Source organism: Echinops telfairi, unplaced genomic scaffold (assembly GCF_000313985.2).
Source record: "Echinops telfairi isolate 266 unplaced genomic scaffold, ASM31398v2 ScPeMD7_4;HRSCAF=17, whole genome shotgun sequence".
Classification (NCBI taxonomy): domain Eukaryota; kingdom Metazoa; phylum Chordata; class Mammalia; order Afrosoricida; family Tenrecidae; genus Echinops; species Echinops telfairi.
In genome coordinates, this window is record NW_022103900.1 from 27,542,031 (window position 1) to 27,548,570 (window position 6,540).

The 6,540-nt window shown below is 47.1% G+C and overlaps 1 protein-coding gene across 1 annotated transcript in view; it reads right to left on the reverse strand.

The window, feature by feature from the left end:
* Positions 1 to 6,540, reverse strand: part of KIF5C (kinesin family member 5C) — a 187,093-nt gene that overhangs the window by 49,460 nt on the left and 131,093 nt on the right. The window lies entirely within an intron of this gene.

Genomic DNA, 6,540 nt, shown 5'->3' on the forward strand with positions numbered 1-6,540 from the left:
GCCAAAAAACTCTTCAGCATGAACTCACCCTGGAAGGAAGAATTTTATAGTCGCCCTGAGTCAAAAAGACACAGGATATATTAAAGATCTGTATACAGAGTTCATGTTCTAGCTAGCTGACTAAAATATATATATATTTAATTAACCTAAACTAGTCTAAGGAAGAGAGGACCTTATCATCTGCCTGCTCGTGTTATGCATTACGTACATCAGTTGTTTCCAGCCATCTCATAAGCTCTCCTAACTACTCCAACTTACAGCGAAACCCAGAATATTTTTATATCCATTTTGCTTTTCTCAGGGATGCATATGCTGGGGCCTCACTAGAAGCATTTCTCTCTAGTGACTGATTCAAAGCCAAACAGACCCCGGAGGCACCCTAATTACCAATTAATTACGTTACTGGTCCCTGAATAGAAACAGCCAAATCCAGGGACTCATCCACCCTTGTTTAAAAGAACACTCCAGGATCTCCCTGAACGGCGGCCTCCTTTGCCATGAGACCAGGGGAGCCCACTGGTGCCCAGCTACCATCACTGAGCATTCGGATCAAAGATTCCATTGAAGAATCCTGATCAAAAAGGGGCCAATCTAGAACAAACTTCCAAATCCTCATGCAATCTCAACTTTTTGGAACCAAGGGGACTGGGTGAATCCCTGGAACTAGTACCCTGAGAGAATCTTTAAACCTTAAGCCAAAAATACCCCCTCGAGTATTCCCAACCCCCAAAAAACTGTTTAGCTTAACTAGTTAAAAGAAAAAGGTCTGCCATGAGCACTAAGCTCTTTTAGGAATTCTCTATATTTTCAAATTGACATCAGCAACTTGAAAGGTTAGATAGAAACTCTAGGTGGCAGCGACTGTAGGTGAACGAGAGGGGAACAACGTGGTCCAGGAAAGAGAATGTCCATACAGCTGGAAGAATCCCAGCAGTATCAGTACATTGCACCGCTCAACGGGTAGGCATTTTGCTGTGCATATTCTCGACAACAATAAAATCAATCAATTTTACAGGGACAAAGAAAAGAACACTCTTGGCCCCAACCCCCTCCAAATTTATAAGTCCCTAAATCTGAAAGGAAGCAGGGAGCCAAGGGTATCCCTGGGCCCAGGATCCCTGGTGGGGGCTGCACTGACACACATCCCACTAGCCCTGTCTCCCCCAGGAAATCAGCACTAATTGGCTCTGCTGGAGAGTTCAAACAGAATAATTTCCTGTGATGTCAGATAGTTCCAGGAATGAAAGGGACCAGTCCATCTAGAATGCCCTGCAGAGACCCTGCCCGCCACTTCTCCAAATGCAGGAGCAGCATTTGTTAGGGCCTTCACAGGACGCACTGCCAAAGTGGACACTCAAATGGCCATGGCTGGAATAGGGGCCATGCTCAGGCTGGCCCACGGCAGTCTCCCGCAAGAAAAACACTTTGCAGGGGAGGTGGGGTGGGTAAGTGCCCAAAGAGATGCTATAAAAACTGTGTGGCCCAATGGAGTCTCCAAAAAGAGCTTCTTGGGAAGCAAATCCAAACCATACATACTGTTACATCACAATGTTTACTATCAACTTCAACTTCACACTCATTTTACAACAATCAGTGAATGTCTTGCAGGATTCCAAGCCTCGCCCCAGTTCTTAGCCCATAAAATCTATTTTGTGGAAATTCCCCAGGAAAACCACTTTGTGTCGCCAGAGAACATTTCGCACACACAGCAGAAGAATGAAGATCCTAATCTTCCAGCTTCATTAACTCCATAGGTCATGCTGCAAGGAACCTGCTGGACCACAATGTCCATCGACCCCCAACATAAATTAAACCCTTTGTGATGAGTCACCGTTATGTGTCTGAGGACCCCACATTCACACGTGAGAAGCCACTGATGTCCAGTACAACAAATGCCCGGCAGTGTTCGGCGCTGCAACAACTTGAAGCAAAACCCGAAGAAACTTAATCTGCTGAACGCAAAACTCAACCAACCTCTTTCTTTCAAAGTTATTGACCTGAAACAAAATCAGAGTCTCAGAGTTACCTTCGAAGTGAACCTGAACCGAATCAATATTTTATTCAGTTCTAGTTCTTGCCTGAACACATCCATCAACCACTTTAGTGTGCAGACTGGATTGCGTCCAATTCAAGGATCACAGCCTGGTAACTCTACGGGCTAGAAAAGTGCCCCAGTTCCTACTACAGATCTGTGTGTGTGTGTGTGTGTGTGTGTGTATGAGCATGCGTGTGCAACACCTGAAGTGCTTACAATTAAAACATGCAACTACCTATATCAAGGAACTTCAAGCCATTCATGGAAAATTTCCATTATCTATCTATTCCAATTTTCCACGAATTCTTTGAACCTCCCTTGTTTAGGCTTTTTTCTTACCAAACAAGTATTTCAGGATATGTTCTTACTATAAGCAATTAAACAATTTAAGCAATAGAGAATCTACATGAAAATCTGAAAATTCTCCTGCCAACATCCAATTCTACTCCCTCTCTAGGGGAAAGTAGCCCTGGTGGCGGAGTGGTTACATGGTGGGCTCCTAACTGAAAGGTCCGCTGTTCAAAACCACCAGCTGCTGGAGGGAGAAAGATGAGGCTTTCTACTTCCGTAAAGGTCATAGTCCGGGAACATGACAGGGGGCCCCCGGGGGTGACTAAGAGCCAGCATTGATGGGATGGCAGGGAGTTTTGCTCCAAGGGAAAGGGCCAGCACCAACATCCTTCCCTATGGGACTCTGGTTCCAATTCTTCCGCTCCAGCTTCTGAAATTTGGGACCAGGGTAATCGCGTGAAGAGCAAATTTGTCCTTCCAGCTTCAACCCGATGAAGCAAAATTCCTAGTACCTCGGTATCAGAAAGCTACCAATATTATTATCCACAGGCCAACTCACCCCAAGTCCACACCCAAGGGAAGACACAAAAACACATTTCCTAAACAGCCAGAGAGATAAACCAAAACCAGCGAAAGCCATGGAGTCAGTTCAAACTGTAAAGACGAAATCTTTGCAGAAAACCCTCATCTTTCTCACAAGGAGCCACTGGTCGGTTTAAACCTCTTACCTTGCAGTTAGGCTGTCCAACACTCACCCGCCAGCAGCACCAGGGCTGGGTGATTTAGTGAGGGTGGGATGCGCGGGGAAAGCTGCTACGTTTGCGTTTCCATTGATGTGGGAGGCATAGGATAAGGCTGAACCTCCTCTATAACTTGCTCAAACTGAAATAACAGAGCTGCCGTCATCCCTGGTCCAGGCACTGCAGCATCTCTGTGTACTAGGTTGTTAGTGTGCGATTACGAAAAATGCCAGCAACCTGGTCCGTGCTGTTAAGATGCACCAGGAAACGAATCAACCAGATTCAGCATCCACATCTCCAAGGACATGAATCTTTTTTTAAAAAAACAACAAACATCCGATTAATCACAAGCCCCTCTCTTGCTTCACCTCTTGGCCTGCATTGTATCCAGGCATTAACAGCTCCTTCTTCAGGGAGTGGTTCTGAAAATGACGTTAGTATACGTGGAACCTCAAATGGGTATTATTTGAAGTTCATCCCTTAGCCCCTTTTCTTTCCCTGCCTAATTCTCAACTTTTTCGGCTTCTCAGGAAAATTATTATTGTTACCCAGTTTGCGATTAGGGTTTCTGGGGTCTTCCTACAAGGCCCGGGGTGCAGTCCCAAAAATGAAACACCAAGCCTCTTGCGGGTTGATTTTTATTTATTTATTTTGGATTTTTATTTGTTACTGAAACGATATGTGAAACCTAGGAACAATTATCCGAATCGGAGCGCGAGCACGCCTCCCACAAAGCTACACATCCCACCCCGGGGCTCTTCCCAGTGGAGATTCCAAAGGTCAGGCCTTGTGGGGATGCTTGTCTGTAGCAGCCCTTCAGGCCGAGAAGAACACCGTGGCAGCCGCGGGAACAAAGCGGCTGGGACCCGCGGGGAGCGCCGCGGCCCTGCCCAGCACTGCGCTAACCACACCGTCCGGCTCACAGTCACGTCTGGGGATTGTGAATTCCCCACGCTGTGCACGCCTCGACACCAGGCCAGCGGTCTCCATGGCAATCCCGCCACGCTAATGCAGACTAGTCCCTGCCGAGCCTCGGGAGAAGCCCCCGCCCGCCGGCTGCACTTAGGGAAGAACTGACAAGGAAGAAGCTGCAAACGCCCCCTGGAGAAACACCTCCCCGCGGGAGGGGGGGGAGGCAGACCACAGAAGGAAGAGCAGCATCTATTTTTATCCTTCCACTTTGAAGGAAAAAGATCTCTCCCGGTTTATCCCCTAAAGCGTATACCTGCCTCACTATAGGGAAAGCGGTTATAATACCGCAAAACGTCCAATTTCTAGAATAAAAAGGCTTCTACCCTGCCCCCCCTACCGCAGCCCACGCCCACAACCCCCCAGCCCCTTCTTCCAAGCAGCGTCCCTGCCATTTATTCTTGTCAGACGGAATTACCTTTAAGGACTAAAAAGATTTGTGTCTACACCGGGGCATTCACTTGGCACGTTACCTGTAAGGTTTGTGGCATTTTAATTATGAAATGAAATACGCCCCCACCCCCAAGGGCATAAATAACGTTTCCACAAAGCCCAGGAATATATCCGTAGCAAGAGACTAGAACGACAGGCTAATCAAACATTCTCATTAGGGCTATTAGCTAAAAATTCTAAAGTACGTCCCTTTATTTTTCACACTGCCTCCCACCCACCCCCGCCCCCCAAAAAAGAAATCATTAGACCACCGGTAATTCATTAACATTTTATACATGACTTGGCAACAAGCTAGTTATCCTTTTCCTAAATTCCGCGTCCTTGAAACCTCGGGAGAGCAAAGTAATTGCCTGCCGCCAACCGGGTGGATGTGCTGGCGCTTCCAGCACCCCCGAGGCCCTGGCCAGCGAGTGGTTCCCTTTCAACGCCAATTCAATAGGCCCGGTGCCGGATCGAAGAGTAGAAAATTTCTGTATCGAATAAACTCAAAGGAAACCTTTAGGTTGCCAGATGGGTCTGAGCAGCTGGGTACAAGATGTCATGACATAAATGTGAGGCTTAAAAAAGGAGGGGGGAAAAATCACTCCTTCCTGGAATTATTTTGCATGCAAATAGCATCGTTCATCACCCTAGTTCCTAAAATTACTGTCAGCAGTTTAAAACATTCTCAGATCCCTTCCCAAGTCGTTTTCTAAGACATAAGCTGGTGTCTCCGGACTGTGCTCATTCGTGACCTCCTAAATAGGTCACATCAGTCCCATAAGGGTCAGTATTCCCATCAGTGTCTGGCTGTGCTCTCAACGGAGACGAGAGGTCCAAACAAATTGGGCATCTCAAATCAAACACAAATTTCCAAGCGTCTGTTATCAGGATGCATGTAGGAGGGCGGTCAGTATCCTCCGCAGATTTGTGGGAGGCTGAAATCGCAAATCACAGTCCCCACTACCGAGGCCCCGCAGCTCCGCAACACCCCAGCGCAGACCGTGTTAGAAATGCCCTTCGTTCACAGAACCAAGCATGCTGGTCTGGCGGGTTTCAAACCTGCAGAACAAATGTCAGCGAGGCCGCCGCCGATGTTCCCCAGCCTTCTCCATCTGTGATGAAATCGTGTCTTCGTATGATTTTAGCCGGTGAGATAAATCTACACCCACTCTGGAATTTCATTATGCAAAAGACCCCGTAGAAATACTGAGCGTCGGTGCATTCCCCACCCCACCCCCAACCCCCCACACAGTTGGCACCTGGTCTTTCAGGTCCTCAGTCTGACTTACGCCCCTGGAAAAGGCTATTATTTTAGGTACAAGATTCAAAGACATATTAGACAAGAAAGCACTTGTAAACAACTGGCCTGGAAGTGCACCGGGGACTGTAGACCAACCACTTTGAAGCTTAATGAAGCTAGGGTTTCAGGGCCCCCTCCTACCACTGTCAAGAGTGTTCTTGATGGATGGGGGAGGGGATAAATTGGGACCCATAAAGCATTCTGAATCCTGCTCTTACCCCAATCCATCACTACCACCTGGGCCTAACCATGTCCTTTTCACACACACATTCAACAAACAATTTCTAGATCTACATGATATGTAAATATGTTACAGACATATAAGACCCCAAAATATATTATACCGAGGAGTTATAATATATAAACACCACCTATAATATATATTATAAATTATAGGGGGAAAATGCTTTTGTCCTGGTAACTGCCCCACTCCATCGAGACTCTCTGGTCCTTAAGCCTGTAGGCTGAACCAATTTCCAGGACGTACAAGTGCTAACTAAGCAAGGTCCCTGGATTTGGAAACCGGCAATCACTTGTAGCCCACAAGATGTCACTAGTAAATTGCACTGGACATTTGTTGTTTATCAGCTACTCAACACCCAGTCTCATAATAGCCCCAATTTCCTTGAGAGGAATTACCCTACACACACTCGCATGTACACACACCCTCCCAATAGCATGCAGTCTTAGGGGTACAATACATCAGCATGCCCTCTCCTTCCCCAGCCAAGCCACGCCACCAAGCACGGTGCTCCTGCTTCGCTCCCGAG